We start from the raw sequence: 18,825 nt of genomic DNA, 5'->3' as shown, positions 1-18,825 counted from the left end.
TGTTCGAAGTTTTAAGAAAAAAAAAAAATTTAATTTCGAGATTAACAATGTTTTAGGTAGAAGTTATAAAACGAAATGAGTTTCAATTCACCTTTTGAAACTATTGGGATCGTTATTTGCCGGTAATTCCTAACAACAAACACAAATTTTTGCAAGAACAAATTCATTGACTTTTTAACTTACAAATTTGACTCCCAAAATTTGTGATAGTTATAAAGAAATGAAATTGAAGACTTTGCAGAAAGATTAGATAAAGGATTTCTAACACAACCTTATTTTTAGATTTTGATATGGAGATCAAATTCGAATTAGGGAGTAATTTGTCAAGAACAGGGGTGTCGACCCATGTTCTTCCCCTTTTAGTTTAATTTGAGTAAAAATTTGATTACTGGTTTCTGAAATTTATAAATGGGTTTTAGGATGTCGTATGGTTATCCATGAACGAATTTATAGAAAAAAATAGTCGACATGCATTATTCATCTAATAAAAAAAATATAGAAAAAAATAAAAATATAAAAGTGACAAAGATGTTAATCAAATTCTTGGATTCATCCTTATGTCTTAGACTTAAATTTGTACGAATTTTCAATCAGAAACAGTAGATAACGACTTGTTAGAAATTCTGATTTCTTGAATCTATTTATACGGTTTTTTTTTTTTTTATAAATAATATGTTAATAATTAATAATTATATTTATATTAATTATAATCAAAATTACTAATATAAATACCAAACTAAAGAAGAAAAAAAAACAGTTTGTATTAGTTTCTAATTATAATATCAAAAATAATATTAATGATATTAATTGTAATAATATTTATAATATAATCTCCATTATTCTTATAATGATATTTATGTTTATCATCCTTAATCATAACTTTTTAGATATATATATATATATATACAATATTAATAATATTATTATTAACATCATCATCTTTGATATAAATATTAATTAATGATAAGAGTGTTAATAATATTACCATATCATTTATATTTTCAATTTGCATTTAATATATCAATATTACATATTCTTAATTATGTAGTGATATAACATATAATAGTAAAACTTTATATATATATATATATATATATATATTTCAATATACATATCATAGTAGTTATATATATAGTTTTATTTTTAATAGTCACCTCATTACCATTATGCACTAACATTATTTTAGTTTCCTTAAACTTTCTATATATCATATATATATAAACACGTTGTCAATATTTTCCATTAACGAGTATATTTTATATATACTTTTCTATATACACATAAATGTTCGTGAATCTTCAGGCATGGTCAAAGGGTAACTGATTAACCGAATATAGATTTTAAACTTTCTAGACTCAATATTAGGGTTTTTGCTTATCGTGTCGGAAACATATAGAGTTTAAGGTTTAAATTTGGTCGAAAATTTCCGGGTCGTTACAGATATCCTCCAGAAAATAAAAGCTAAGCTAGATACTACTAAAAACGAAATAAAAAACTTGGAAATATAAAGTGAATTACAAATTGAGTGTGTGTTGAAATGGATGGAGAGAGCCCTTTAAATAGACTTGGAATTTGTCAGCAAATGGCTGGTAGGCCGTTTGGCAGGCCGTTTGTTGGGACCGTTTGGTCAAATCAGCCATTTATGATGCCCGTTTGGTTGACCTGTGTGGCAGGCCGTTTTCCATACAGGCAAGCCGTTTGGCAGCCCGTTTGGCTTGCCTGGTCAGCTGTACTGGATCGTAATTTGATTTCTTGTCTTTCACCGTTTTTGCTCTAGATTCTTCGTTTTAGTTCCATTTTACTTGATTCGTTTTGCATCGCCCTCGTAATTACTTAATCTACAAAATCACTTAACAAAGTGATTATTTTTGCGATAAAGTTTGGAACTTTACGGTTTTAGGGCCTAATATCAGGGGTAAAAACGTGACTTTTTGGCCGATATCAAATACCCCACACTTAGCTTTGCTAGTCCTCAAGCAAAAAGTGGGAATATAAGGTTCTTTATAATAGATTCTTCCTTGTCTATCCATGGATTCTTTTATTATGCCTTTATCAGAAGTTGTCACATTTTTCGAAAGTATTAGAAAAAGTTTCGAACTTTGATGATTTTGGTCGCTGAATTTCAATCGCGTCCATAGTGAAAAAGGCATATTTTCTAACTCTCAGATGTAGAGAATACATGACCAGGCTCCTCACTAGCGGATCACTCATATCACTCAAGTGTTTAGGGTGCCCTAATCTAATTGTATTGTCGCTCAGAAGCCAGTTGTGTAACAGTTCTCATCATAAGCTTGGTAAAGCATCGATATCTCCACCGGTTAAGTAAGGACGGCACTTATCTTCTTCCTATGCATTCTTTCTAGAGGAAGACGGGTTATAGGGTTGGTTGAGAATTTATGGAATGGTTAAAGGTATCCAGATCTTTTGATCTTCAGAGAGAATTGATAGATTTCAATTCTTTAGAGTATCCATTTTTAGATAGAGAATGGCTTGGATTTCGTAAAAAGTTTCTTTGGAAGATGTGGATTTTGCTAAGACTTTGTCTAGAATTTTTCTTTGGCTCTTCCGACAATTCTTCTTTGGGGCAACTTCTCAAGTTTTACTTGCCTTTATTTTAGAGACTTTGCTCTTTCATAACTATTTTTTTCCGGCATACCCTTTCTTCATAACTTTTGTTATTTGTTCCTGGTGCCCAGAGAGGAAGTGATAATTCACTAGAAATTGGTCTTTGACCTATCAAAAATAATTAGGGATTCGGAATCTTTTAACAAGTGCTTTTGAAGCGAATTTGATCGATCTATCTCTTTATCAGTCTCTGGATCTTTTGATAAGTGGAAAGGGAATGAAGGTGAATGGTTAGTGTATTTTGGGAGTGAATTTGGGGTGAATATTTCTGATTCATCAACTCTTTAGGTGAGTTGGTCGGTTTAAATTGCGTGGAGTTGAAACGGAAACGGATGGCTTTTTGTCTTCTCTATTCAGAATGATTTCGGAAGGAGTATCGCACATGCACCACGTATGGCGCTTACTAACCATTGACCTTGAAATGTATGTCAAAACCAAGTTCTAACTTGAACTGTACACCAGCACACCAATTGAATTGACAAAGTACTGTAGATTTGATGGGTCGTACAGATACTTTGGGTCCAAGAGTCCTCACTTTTTAGGAGTAGGGGTCGTGCTTGGTCATGCGTAGCCTTTTTTTATACTTATTCGAAAGAAATCTTTTGAGATAAAACATAAGTTTTGACTTAATCGTTCCGTTCTAGTGAATGTTCTGAAAACTGATTTAGCAATTTTATAGAACCTTTTGGGCAAAACAAGGTAAGAATTTTTTGAAATTACCCAATAGTCATTGCTAATTACTTTTTAGACAAAAGAATTTTTCAAAACTTGGCATTTTACGGTTACTTGTCCTTAAACCTCTACCCAATACCCCACACGTAGAAGAACATTGTCCCTAATGTTCTCTGAAAAAGAATGTTTTAATATTCTATAAATCCATGACAGTGTTTCTAGAATCTCCAAGTTTGGTGCGGGGTTGACCCCATACTTAGGGATTTTAGTGCGTGATAATCAAAAATAGATTTGAGGAAAGATTACTTCCCTATAGTCAGGTTACTTTCCTAGCGCTAGGCTTAATTTCTGGATAGAACTAGTCTCTTTTGATAAAATTTCTACATGAAGAATAAAAAGAGAAAAGCAGCATATCCACTATATATATAACTTTTAATACAATGTTTTAAAAAGATAAAAAGAAAATAAAGTAATATAGTCTACGGAATACTATCCTGGCCAATGTGTCGATCGGTGTCTGCGAAGTATTCATTAGGTCCGAAGAGATCATCGTCATCCTTAAGTCTCGAAAAATACTCAAGCGGCTGTCCTGCATCCATCTCTGGACTCAAAAGCGTGTCTAGACAAAGGTCCGATGGCAACTTCAGGTGTGATAGGCTCGGGAAAGGCTTCTCCTGGGCTGTGGGTGGCTCTACTGAGATAGGCACTGTCACTAAGTGGCAGCCCTCAGGTGGCTCACGAACAGGGACCGTGTCAATGACTGAAGCAGGAGAAAGAGCTGATACAGGTAGCGTGATGGGAGAAGCGTGAGTTGGAATGGCGGCTGAGGCGACTGAATGGACTGAGACTGGTGTGGAATGCCTGGGAGTATCTTGTCATGTCGGCTGAATACGGCGCGCTAGTCTGAATGATGATGGGCCTAAAGTACTACGTGGCATCCCTTCGCGCTGAAGGTATGCTCTGAGAACTCGATAAAGTCTCTGCTGGTCTCTGAGTAATGCCCATGTAACATATGGGTCATTCAAGGTGGCTCCATAATAAATCATAGTCTGCGGCTCACGTGTCTCGAGTAGCTCTGGATACTCAGCAGGCCTCGAAGCTAAATGCCTTGAGCGTTATACTGGAGGGGATGGCGGTGCCGCACTGATGTCCTCCTCAACACTCTCAAGGATCATACGCCTTGGACCTAACTGTCCTGTAGATGGCCTAAACTGATCTGTGCTGCTTTCCGATAGGTAGACTTTGGGAGACCTTCTCCTGTGAACTGGAATACAATAGGAAGTTCCCCAGCTTAGCATTTTGCCTGAATACATACTACAAACTCGTAAGTACTAAGCACAAGTATGGCGCTTAGGGTTAGTGCACAGAGATACTATTTTTGTAGACTGAAAATAATTAAGGAATAAAAATTAAGGAAATAAAAAGGATAAACAAGGGGTGCCTCCCAAGAGCGCTTTGTTTATCAAGTCGTTAGAGCTCGACTTTTCTTGTCACATCTTCATGATGGATCAAAGGAGAAGAGGTGCTCCTCCTTATTGTGGTCTTCTAGATAAGCTTTTAGTCGGTGGCCGTTGACTTTGAAGTTGCCAGTAGGTCCTTCTAATTCCATAGGTTTGTGTGGATAAGCATGTATAACTTTGTATGGCCCACTCCATCTTGATCTGAATTTTCCAGCGAACTTTTTGAATCTAGAATTAAAGAGTAGAACTTTATCTCCAGGAGCGAACTTTGTAGGTATCATTTTTGCATCGTGTGTCAGGTTCGTCCGTTCCTTGTAGATATATGACGTCTTGTAAGCTTGGTCTCTTAATTCAGCGAGTTCATTCATCTGTATCTTCCGATGCCTATCGGTTACTGAAGGGTCAAGGTTACAGGTTTTCAGTGCCCAGAGAGCTTTATACTCTAGTTCCAGCGGAAGGTGACAGGCTTTCCCATAGATCATGCGGTAGGGTGTAGTTCCTAGAGGATTTTTGTATGTAGTCCGGAATGCCCACAGAGCATCGTCTAGTTTCTCAGCCCATTTATTCCCATGATGGCCGATGGTGCGTTTTAGAATTCTCTTGAGTGCTCTGGAGTGACCTTTGCTTGTCCGTTAGTCTGTGGATGATAGGTAGTGGACATTTTGCGGGTAACTCCGTATTAATGCATCACCTTCATAAATTGTGTGTTACAGAAGTGTGTGCCTCTATCACTTATTATAGTTCTTGGAGCTTCGAATTGGCAGAAGAGTCTTTTCAGGAAGTTGGTGACGACCTTGGCATCATTTGTTGGAAATGCTTGGGCTTCGACCCATCTGGAGACGTAATCTACTGCTACGAGGACATATTCTTTGCCATTGAACTTAGGGAATGGCCCTATAAAGTCTAATCCCCATATATCGAAGATCTCGCAAGCTTAGATATTAGTTCGAGGCATCTCATTCTTCATAGAGATAATACCCTATCTTTGGCATGCATCGCAACGCTTTACAAACTCTTGCGCATCTCGGAATATAGACGTCCAATAAAATCCTGATTCGTAGACTTTTCTTGCGGTTAAGTTTTCTCCATGATGACCTCTAGTTGGTCCGTGGTGACATTGGTGAAGAATCCCTGCTGCTTATTTCTCATCTACGCACCTCCTGATTATCTGATCAGGGCAAATTCTGAACAGGTATGGATCTTCCCAATAGTAATACTTAACATCCCTGTAGAACTTCCTTCTTTAGGATGTGCTCATTCCTTTCTGTACTACTCCAGCAACTAGGTAGTAGGCTATGTCAGCATACGAAGGAGTATCAGTGAATTGTGATCCTATGTTAGCTTGTCCTAAGCTCATAAGCTGTTCTTCTAGAAATTTATCTCTGATATCTTGTTCAGCAAGTTGTTCCATCGCTGGGTTTTCCAAACGACTAAGTTGATCTGCTGCGACGTTCTCTGCTCCTTTCTTATCTTTGATCTCAATATCGAATTCTTAGAGGAGTAAGATCCATCGTAGGAGTCTCGATTTAGCATCTTGCTTAGTGAATAGATATTTGAGGGCTGAATGATCTATGTAAACCGCAGTTTTAGACAGGATGAGATAGGAACGGAAATTGTCGAAGGTGAAAACTACGGCTAGCAGCTCCTTTTCCGTGGTGGTGTAGTTTTCTCAAGCTCCGGTTAAGGTTTTGCTGGCGTAATAGATTGGATAAAAGTGTTTATCTTTCCGTTGTCTGAGTACAGCTCCAACTACGAAGTCACTCGCATCACACATGATTTCGAATGGTAAATTCTAATCAGGAGCTATCATGATGGGTGCATGTGTGAGCTGTTCCTTCAGATAGTTGAATGCTTTAATACATTCTTCATCAAAGACAAACGAAACTTCCTTTCTGAGGAGATGAGTAATAGGTCGTGTGACTTTCGAGAAATCTTTGATGAAACATCGGTAGAAACCGGCGTGTCTAAGAAAACTCCTTATCGCTTTTACTGTGGTAGGTTCTGGAAGTTTAGCTATGGTTTCAATCTTAGCCTATCGACTTCTATTCCTGACTTTGAAATCTTATGTCCTAAAACTATTCATTCTTTAACCATGACGTGACATTTTTCTTAATTCAGAACTAAATTTGAATCTTCACATCGGGTGAGCATCTTGTCAAGGTTAGAAAGGCAAGAATCAAAGGTATTACCAAAGACTGCGAAGTCATCCATGAAGACTTCCATACAACGTTCAATCATGTCGTGGAATATTGCTACCATGCATCGCTGAAATGTAGCTGGTGCATTGCATAACCCAAAGGGCATGCGTCAATAAGCAAATGTTCCATAAGGACAGGTGAATGTTGTCTTTTCTTGGTCCTTTGGATCGAGGGGAATTTGAAAGTAGCCGGAAAAACCGTCAAGGATGTGACGACCCGGAAATTTTCGACCAAATTTAAACTTAATCTATAAATATGATCTCAACACGATAAGCAAAATCTGTAATGTTGAGTCTCAAAAGTTTTGAAAACTATGTTCATATAACCAATTACCCTTTGATTAATCCCGACGATTCACGAACAAATTATTGTTAATAAATATGTATGTATATATATATATATATATATATATATATTTACATATATATAAATATGAATAAAAAGTGTATATGTTAATTTGAATTAATAAGATACAATTTAATCATTTGAATTGGAAATGTAAAGTAATATACAATGTAATTAAGTTGTTATTAAAGTGAGTATATATATATATATATATATATATATATATATATATATATATATATATATAAATATGATTCCATGTATAATTATAATTAAAAGTATATTATAATATATATATATATATATATATATATATATATATATATATATATATATAGTGTATAAGTATTAAATTTTATATTATACAATTAATAAATCTTACATAATTAATAAATTGTAATACTAATATATATAAAATATAATTTCAAGTTAATTCTAGTTGTTATATTATTATTATTATATAATATCAGTACTATTAATATTATTAAAATTTATAATATATAATTGATACATTTAATTTGTTATGTTATTGTTATTATTAATATTAATTATCAAAGTTAATATCATTATTATTATAACTAATAAAAAAAATTATAAATTTAATACTTATGATTAATAATAGCATTATTATTAGATATTGTTATTACCATTATCATTAATAATTAGTATTATTATTATAAATATCATTTATAGTTTTATTTGATAATATTAATATTAATATTATTATTATTAATTCAATTATTAATAAGAATTTTAATTAATTATTAATTATTAATATATGTTATCAAACGTACCTCTTTGGAATCAAAAGTTGTTACCAGCAGTTTTCAATCTATAGCACTATCTTGTATTTGTCCCCAATCTGTTTAACATCCGTGTCAATTAACAATAATCAAATACAGAACGATAGCAACTAATTTATTTTTTTTATTTATTTTCCCTATTTTTGTGATTCTTTCTGTCAATATTATTTAGATATAAGGCCATCAATTTCTTTGTGATCTAGACAAACACATTCGACCTCACACCCATAATATCAAATGGCAACACATTCAACATCTACTAGCTGATGAATTAAATTGAAAAACCCATTAAATATGTCGAACACCTCTGTTGAGTCACTTTTAAACCAAAAACTCGAATTTGAGATAATTTTAAAAATCTAAAAGTGCAGTTGTGTTAGGAACGTTTTACTTGAACTATCTGTAAAGTATCAAATTCCAAAATATTGTATTGATCGAGAATTTTTGAAGTCAAAGTTCGTTTTAAAAAGTCAAAGCTTTTGTTCATCAAGAAATTAGAAGTCGTGTCGATGTTTCTGTTAAAATTGAGAATTTACAAAGTTTATAGGGGTGATTTGCAACATAATTCATGAAGAAAGTATTGGCTAATACGACCTTAAATTCATAATCAATGTTGGTGTTCATCGTCATCATCGTGAGGTTACTGCAATTGCTGTTTACATTTTTTATTTCTTTCTCCTTTTGTCAATACAATTCACCGATACCCAGTAGTATCTGTTTTAAGTGGAAGACATAAAATCAACAATTGATTGATGTTATGATTATTATTGCCTCTGGTCGATTCATTGTTTGAAGAAGATGATAAAAACCGAAAGAAAAATAAATAAATTTAACTATGATAATATGACAGAAAAACAAAGATAACGTAATGGTTAAGGAGATGTTTTGGTGTTCGAGAGGTCTCGGGTTCGATTCCAGCTGGTGACAAAATCTTTTAAAAATCGATTTTGAGGTAGTTTTTTCATTTTTATTATTATTTTTATTATTATTATTATTATTATTATTATTATTATTATTATTATTATTATTATTATTATTATTATTATTATTATTATTATTATTATTATTATTATTATGATAATTATTATTATTACTATGATTATTATTAATATTGTTATTATTAGTATTATAGTAATTATTATCATTAATATCATAGTTCAAAGTATTATGAATATTACTAATGTTATTATTATTATTATTATTATTATTATTATTATTATTATTATTATTATTATTATTATTATTATTATTATTATTATTATTATTATTATTATTATTATTATTATTATTGTAGATATTATTATTATCAGTATTAGTATTACTATTGTTACAATTATTACTAAAAGTAACATTACTTTTAAATCTGTCATGTCTGTTAACAACTTGTATTATCATTGGAAGTAACGTTTTTACTACTATTAATATTATCATTGGTATTATCAACATCATCATCACAAAAAATTATTACGCATATAAATATTAATATGAAAATTACAAATAAGATTAAAACTGAAAAATCGTTATTATTATTATTAACACCTTTATTATAATTATTATTGTTACAAAACAAAAACTTTGTATAAAAAAAAACATATTATGATTATACTAATATTACTTATTACTATATTTTATCAATAAAATGTTATTAATTAAACCATACTAACATTTAACATAATAATTATAAACTATATAAAATATATGAATTAAATATATTAAATTATCTATATCACATAATATAAACAAGTATATTAATTATAATAATAATATATATAAGTATTCGACTACAATTATACGTTTTAATATATACAAATGTCATAGGTTCGTGAATCCAAGACCAACACTACACTTGTTTAATGTCGTCATATGTATTTTTACTACAAAATACAGTATGGTGAGTTTCATTTGCTTCCCTTTTACTCTTTACATTTTTGGGACTGAGAATACATGCGCTGTTTTTATAACTGTTTCCTAAATGCTTTTGAGATATATTTTTGAACTGAGAATACATGAACTGCTTCTATAAATGTTTGATGAAATAGACACAAATATTCAAAACTACATTCTATGATAGAATTATTTGGATTCCGAGGTTCGATTTCTATAAAGATTGTATTATCGACCATCGGTGAGATGATTTCGTCATTACACTACGCGTTAGCTACCGATATGGTTCGATTTAGTAGTTAGTAACGGTGAGATGATTTCATCATTGCACTACGCGTTAGCTACCATTTTAACTACCATCGGTGAGATGATTTCGTCATTACACTATGCGTTAGCTACCGATGTGTTGTATTGTATTGTATTATAGTCGACTTTGTAGTTGGTAACGGAGGGATGATTTTGCATTGCGTACGCATTAGCCCCTGTTTCAGCTACCCTCGGAGGGATGATTTTGCATTCCGTACGCATTAGCCCCCGTTGTAAGAATTATATTGTATTAACTACCACGGTGAGATGATTATTGCACTATGCATTAGCTACCGTTGGTGAGTTGTTTGAAAGGTTTCGATGTTCTTCATATGAATGATTTTACAGCAGGAATAGACCTGCACAGATTGTTTTTTAATTATGAGTATCTTATGGTCTATTATATTATTGAAAATTATTGATTTTGAAAAAACTAATGAACTCACCAGCCTTTTGGTTGACACTTGAAAGCATGTTTATTCTCAGGTATTAAAGAAATCTTCCGCTATGCATTTGCTCATTTTAGAGATATTACTTGGAGTCATTCATGACATATTTCAAAAGACGTTGCATTCGAGTCGTTGAGTTCATCAAGATTATTATTAAGTCAATTATAGTTGGATGTACTATGAAATGGTATGCATATCGTCAACTTTCGATGTAAGGAAAGTTTGTCTTTTCAAAACGAATGCTTCCTTAGCGGAAACACCATTGACCATTATTAACTTTGGTCCATTGGTTGAGGATTTTCTTTTATTTGACCAGTTTTCTGTGGTTCCTACTATTCCCCACTCCAGAACCTCTTCTTCTTCCGGTTCCTCTTCTTCTGGTTCCTCTTCTTCCGGTTCCTCTTCTTCCGGTTCCGTTTCCTCTTCTTCCGGTTCTTCGGGAACTTGTGAATCTTGCCAATATATATTGGACTCTTCGTTATTATTAGGTGATTCAATGAGATTTGTGGAGAGGTAGACATATATCACACAATATAAAACATGTTAAGAGTTTAATATATCACATAATATTTACATGTTAATAATATATAGTTTCCAACAAAAATGTTAAGCAATCATTTTTAAAGAAAACACGGTCGAAGTCCAGACTCACTAATGCATCCTAACAAACTCGATAAGACACACTAATGTAAATTTTCTGGTTCTCTAAGACCAACGCTCGAATACCAACTGAAATGTCCCGTTCATATTGATTATAAACGTTCCATATTAATTGATTGCGTTGCGAGGTTTTGACCTCTATATGTGACGTTTTCAATGACTGCATTCATTTTTAAAACAACCATAACCTTTATTTTATCAATAAAGGTTTTAAAAACATTACGTAGATTATCAAATAATGATAATCTAAAATATACTGTTTACACATGACCATTACATAATGGTTTACAATAGAAATATATTACATCGACATATGTTTCTTGAATGCAGTTTTTACACAATTTCATACAAACATGGACTCCAAATCTTGTCCTTATTTTAGTATGCAATAGCGGAAGCTCTTAGTATTCACCTGAGAATAAACATGCTTTAAACGTCAACAAAAATGTTGGTGAGTTATAGATTTAACCTATATATATCAAATCGTAACAATAGACCACTAGATTTCATATTTCAATACACATCCCATACATAGAGATAAAAATATTCATATGGTGAACACCTGGTAACCGACATTAACAAGATGCATATATAAGAATATCCCTATCATTCCGAGACTCCCTTCGGATATGATATAAATTTCGAAGTACTAAAGCATCCGGTACTTTGGATGGGGTTTGTTAGGCCCAATAGATCTATCTTTAGGATTCACGTCAATTAGGGTGTCTGTTCCCTAATTCTTAGATTACCAGACTTAATAAAAAGGGGCATATTCGATTTCGATAATTCAACCATAGAATGTAATTTCACGTACTTGTGTCTATTTTGTAAATCATTTATAAAACCTGCATTTATTCTCATCCCAAAAATATTAGATTTTAAAAGTGAGACTATAACTCACTTTCACAGATATTTCCTTCCTCGAAAATAAGACTTGGCCACGGATCGATTCACGAACCTATACAAATATGTACATATATATCAAAGTATGATCAATATATAATTACAACTATTTTTGTTATGTTTTAAAGATTTGAGTGTATTAAGTCAGCTGTCCTCGTTAGTAACCTACAACTAGTTGTCCACAGTTAGATGTACAGAAATAAATCGATATATATTATCTTGAATCAATCCACGACCCAGTGTATACATGTCTCAGGCTAGATCACAACTCAAAGTATATATATTTTTGGAATCAACTTCAACCCTGTATAGCTAACTCCAACATTACTGCATATAGAGTGTCTATGGTTGTTCCAAATAATATATATACATGGGTCGATATGATATGTCAAAACATTTGCATACGTGTCTATGGTATCCCAAGATTACATAATATATTAGAATACATGTATAATACAATATAAGTTAGCTAGGATATGATTTGTATAGATTTGTTAAACATTTCCCGTAGCTAAAAAGATCAAAAATATTCAATCTTGTTTTACCCATAACTTCTTCATTTTAAATCCGTTTTGAGTGAATCAAATTGATATGGTTTCATATTGAACTCTAATTTAAGAATCCAAACAGAAAAAGTATAGGTTTATAGTCAGAAATTTAAGTTACATGTCAATTACTAAAGAGGTAGTCATTTCCGTCGAAAGAACGACATCTTGATGACCATTTTGAAAAACATACTTTCACTTTGAGTTTAACCAAGATTTTTGGATATAGTTTCATGTTCATATGAAAAATCATTTTCCCAGAAGAAAAACTTTTAAATCAAAGTTTATCATAGTTTTTAATTATCCAAACCAAAACATCCCCCGATTTCACTACGACGGCGTATATCCGATTTTATGGTGTTCATCGTGTTTCCAGGTTTTAAATCATTAAGTTAGAATATCATATAGATATAGAACATGTGTTTAGTTAATTTTAAAAGTCAAGTTAGAAGGATTAACTTTTGTTTGCGAACAAGTTTAGAATTAACTAAACTATGTTCTAGTGATTACAAGTTTAAACCTTCGAATAAGATAGCTTTATATGTATGAATCGAATGATGTTATGAACATCATTACTACCTCAAGTTTTCTGAATAAAACTACTGGAAATGAGAAAAATGGATCTAGCTTTAAAGGATCCTTGGATGGCTTGAAAGTTCTTGAAGCAGAATCATGACACGAAAACAGTTCAAGTAAGATTTTCACTCAAAATAAGATTGTTATAGTTGTAGAAATTGAATCAAAGTTTGAATATGAATATTACCTTGAATTAGAAAGATAACCTACTGTATATAACAAAGGTTCCTTGATCTTAGATGATTACTTGGAATGGATTAGAAAGCTTGGAAGTAGACTTGCAAACTTGGAAGTATTCTTGATTTTTATGAAACTATACTTATGGAATTTATGAAGAACACTTAGAACTTGAAGATGGAACTTGAGTGAGATTAATTAGATGAAGAAAATTGAAGAATGAAAGTGTTTGTAGGTGTTTTTGGTCATTGGTATATGGATTAGATATAAAGGATATGTAATTTTGTTTTCATGTAAATAAGTCATGAATGATTACTAATATTTTTGTAATTTTATGAGATATTTCATGCTAGTTGCCAAATTATGGTTCCCACATGTATTAGGTGACTCACATGGGCTGCTAAGAGCTGATCATTAGAGTGTATATACCAATAGTACATACATCTAAAAGCTATGTATTGTACGAGTACGAATACGGGTGCATACGAGTAGAATTGTTGATGAAACTGAACGAGGATGTAATTGTAAGCATTTTTGTTAAGTAGACGTACTTTGATATGTGTCTTGAAGTCTTTTAAAAGTGTAAAAATACATATCAAAACACAACATGTATATACATTCTAATGGAGTCGTTAAGTCTTCGTTAGTCGTTACATGTAAGTGTTGTTTTGAAACCTTTAAGGTAACGAACTCAATTAATGTTGTTAACCCAATGTTTATTATATCAAATGAGATGTTAAATTATTGTATTATAATGATATTATGATGTATGAATATCTCTTAATATGATACATACATTAAAATATCGTTACAACGATAATCGTTACATATAAGTCTCGTTTCGTAATTCTTGAGTTAGTAGTCTTGTTTTTACATATGTAGTTCATTGTTAACATACTTAATGATATATTTAAATATCATTTTATCATGTTAAATATAGTGTATCAATATCTTAAAATGATACATATGTATTTAGTAGACGTTATCATAATGATAATCGTTATATATAACATTTCGAGTTTCTTAACTTAGTAAACTCATTACTTATGTATATCACACATTGTTAATATACTTAGTGAGATACTTACTCATCATAATCTCATGTCAACCATATATATTTATGTCTATATATACCAAAACATGTAGTTTTCACAATTTTGTAACGTTCGTGAATCGCCGGTCAACTTGGGTGATCAATTGTCTATATGAAACTTATTTCATTTAATCAAGTCTTAACAAGTTTGATTACTTAATATGTTGGAAACATTTAGTCATGTAAATATCAATCTCAATTAATATATATAAACATGGAAAAGTTCTGGTCACTACAGTACCTACCCGTTAAATAAATTTTGTCCCAAAATTTTAAGCTGTTGAAGGTGTTGACGAATCTTCTGGAAATAGATGCGGGTATTTCTTCTTCATCTGATCTTCACACTCCCAGGTGAACTTGGGTCTGCTACGAGCATTCCATCAAACCTTAACAATCGGTATCTTGTTTTGCTTAAGTCTCTTAACCCCACGATCCATTATTTCGACGGGTTCTTCAATGAATAGAAGTTTTTCATTGATTTGGATTTCGTCTAACGGAATAGTGAGATCTTCTTTATCAAAACATTTCTTCAAATTCGAGACGTGGAAAGTGTTATGTACAGCCGCGAGTTATTGAGGTAGCTCTAGTTGGTAAGCTACTGGTCCGACACGATCTATAATCTTGAATGGTCTAATGTACCTTGGATTTAGTTTCCCCCGTTTACCAAATCGAACAACGCCTTTCCAAGGTGAAACCTTAAGCATGACCATTTCTCCAATTTCAAACTCTATATCTTTTCTTTTACTGTCCGCGTAGCTCTTATATCGACTCTGGGTGGTTTTCAATCGTTTTTGAATTTGGATGATTTTCTCGGTAGTTTATTGTATTATCTTCGGACCCGTAATCTGTCTATCCCCCACTTCATTCCAACAAATTGGAGACCTGCACTTTCTACCATAAAGTACCTCAAACGGCACCATCTCAATACTAGAATGATAACTGTTGTTGTAGGAAAATTATGCTAATGGTAGGTGTCGATCCCAACTGTTTTCGAAATCAATAACACATGCTCGTAGCATGTCTTCAAGCGTTTGTATCATCCTTTCATTCTGCCCATCAGTTTGTGGATGATATGCAGTACTCATGTCTAGACGAGTCCTCAATGCTTGTTGCAACGTCTGCCAGAACCTTGAAACAAATCTACCATCCCTATCAGAGATAATAGAGACGGGTATTCCATGTCTGGAGACAACCTCCCTCAAATACAATCGCGCCAACTTCTCCATTTTGTCATCTTCTCTCATTGGCAGGAAGTGTGCTGACTTGGTGAGACGATCAACTATTACCCAAATAGTATCATAACCACTTGCAGTCCTTGGAAATTTAGTAATGAAATCCATGGTAATGTTTTCCCATTTCCATTCCGGGATTTCAGGTTGTTGTAGTAGACCTGATGGTTTCTGATGTTCAGCTTTGACCTTAAAACACGTAAAACATTCTCTTACATATTTAGCAATATTGGCTTTCATACCCGGCCACCAAAAGTGTTTCTTGAGATCTTTATACATCTTCCCCATTCCGGGATGTATTGAATATCTGGTTTTATGTGCTTCTTTAAGTACCATTTCTCTCACATCTTCAAACCTTGGTACCCAAATTCTATCAGCCCTATATCGGGTTCTGTCTTCCCGAATATTAAGATGTTTCTCTGATCTTTTGGGTATTTCATTCTTCAACTTTCCTTCTTTTACAACCCCCTGTTGCGCCTCCTTTATTTGAGTAGTAAGGTTAGTACGAATAATTATATTCATAGCTTTTACCCGTATAGGTTCTCTGTCCTTTCTACTCAAAGTGTCGGCTACCACATTCTCCTTCCCCAGGTGGTATCAAATCTCAAAATCATAATCATTCAACAGTTCAATCCACCTGCGTTGTCTCATATTCAATTGCTTCTGATTAAATATATAATGGAAACTTTTGTGGTCGGTATATATAATACTTTTGACCCCATATAAATAATGCCTCCAAGTCTTTAATGCAAAAACAACATGTCATAACCCGTCCTTAACCATAAGAACGTGTTAGATAACGTATGATTTCATTGCGAGGTATTGACCTCTATATGCGACATTTTTAAAAAGGAAAACTGCATATATTATACATTACAAACCAAATCATTATTTTTGTTACAAGCTTTAGACAATAAAAAGATGATTATCGTTTAACGATAATCTTCGACTTACAAACTTTACAAATGATAATAACAACACGATTTCTAGCATATTTTACAACACACGTCCTCGGATATGCAGTTTTATTTTTGACACAAATATGAGTACGCATGATCCTGCTTAGATTCAACATAATGCAGCGGAAGCTTTAATTATCACCTGAGAATAAACATGTTTAAAAACGTCAACATAAAGTTGGTGAGATATAGGTTTAGTGCGCAGCAATATATATATATAGACCACAAGATTTCGTATATAAACATTTCAATAAAAATATTCTAAGTGGTTGAGCACTTGGTAACCATACTTAACATTTTCACGTCGCATATTCCCTTTAATATGAAATCTTACTACACCGTACCAAGTGTAGTCACAAAACGAAGTACTGTGCAACCGTTGAATACTGGTCGTCCAGTCCGATTGGGGTTGTCAGGCCCGATAGATCTATCAACAGGATTCGCGTTTACATTACCGCTGTAAATATTAGTTACCAAGCTACAGGGAAGTATGCCAGTGGTACAACTCAACGTAGAATATATTTTTCAGTTACTTGTGTCCATAATGTAAAACATAAAATACATGTATTCTCATCCCGAAATATTTAGAGTTTAAAAGTGGGACTATATACTCACTCTTGTCTTGATGATATAAATAATTTGACTCGGTCTTCCGGTTGATATCACGAACCTATCCATATATAATATATCAATATGTTTTCATTTTTAAACAAACGTTATAAATATATATACTTGTTATACTTTTAATACTTTGAATAATTCCTTAGTCCGTAGTTAGCAGTTCGTTGTTAGTAATTCAATTTTAATGGTTCATTTTTAGATGTTTAATATACCCGCAATGAAATAAATAAAACCCCCAACGAAATAAACAAAACCCCATCGTATTATGTATTGGTCGAGATTAATCTTGACCCATGGTACCGGTGTTGTCAAATGACGTGTTGCGTACATAAAGTACCGGTGTTGTCAAATGACGTGTTGCGTACAATCATGGGATCTTATGATTAATCTTCTCGTGTTGTTTACGGGTGATCCTGAACCATATAAAATTGAATTATAAGTACATATATATAAAATATCATGTTATCTTAGAAATATGTGATTTATATCATTTTTTTCCAATTGATCCCGTAGTTGAAATGATCTAGGATAACCAATTTTGTTTCGGTCATAGTTTCTTCGTTACAAATCCGTTTTCGTTGATTCAAATTGCCATCTTCTTGGATCGAGTTCTTCTTTAAGACTATGAACTGTAAATACCTTGGTTTGTATTCAAAATCATACGGCATAAGTGAAACATTAGTGAAACATATGAAGTTAAACATTTTTGTTACAACAAAATCATTTAATGACCATTTTTCTAAAAATACTTATACTTTGAAAAACCAAGTTTTACCTTGTTAAATTAGCATATACATAAGTTATATTACAGGTCTTGAAGTATTTTAAAAGTTAAGTTAGAAGGATCTATTTAGTTTGCAAACAAGTTTGAAAACATTCAAACTATGTTCTTGTTGTTAAACTTTTGTACCACAAAATAAGATAGCTATATATATATGAATTGAATAAGGTTATGAACATAGATTCTACCTCAAGTTCCTTGGATAAGTTTGCTGTAAAAGAGGAGTAAGAAGCTAGAATCAAAAGGGTGATAGAAGTGGATGAAAGATTAGAAGTAAGTTGGTGTTCTTGGAAGGTTTTCTTGAAGTGTTTTTGTATGGTTTTCTTATGGTGTTTTAGTATGGTTTTTGAAGCTAGATCTTTATGGAATTTTGCTGGGTTGTTATGGAGTTTAGAGAGTAAGAAAGAGTGTGTGTTTTTAGTTAAGAGATTGAAGTAAAAATGAATCAAAAATGATGATACATACATACTCCTAAAAATGTGATCTTTAAGGATAACATGACAAAATTCTAGTTTGTATTTTTGTAATTAGTCTTGCAA

This window comes from Rutidosis leptorrhynchoides, chromosome 1 (genome assembly GCF_046630445.1).
Source record: "Rutidosis leptorrhynchoides isolate AG116_Rl617_1_P2 chromosome 1, CSIRO_AGI_Rlap_v1, whole genome shotgun sequence".
Taxonomy (NCBI): domain Eukaryota; kingdom Viridiplantae; phylum Streptophyta; class Magnoliopsida; order Asterales; family Asteraceae; genus Rutidosis; species Rutidosis leptorrhynchoides.
The sequence above is the reverse complement of the archived record's forward strand: the minus strand, read 5'-3'. Positions refer to the sequence as shown.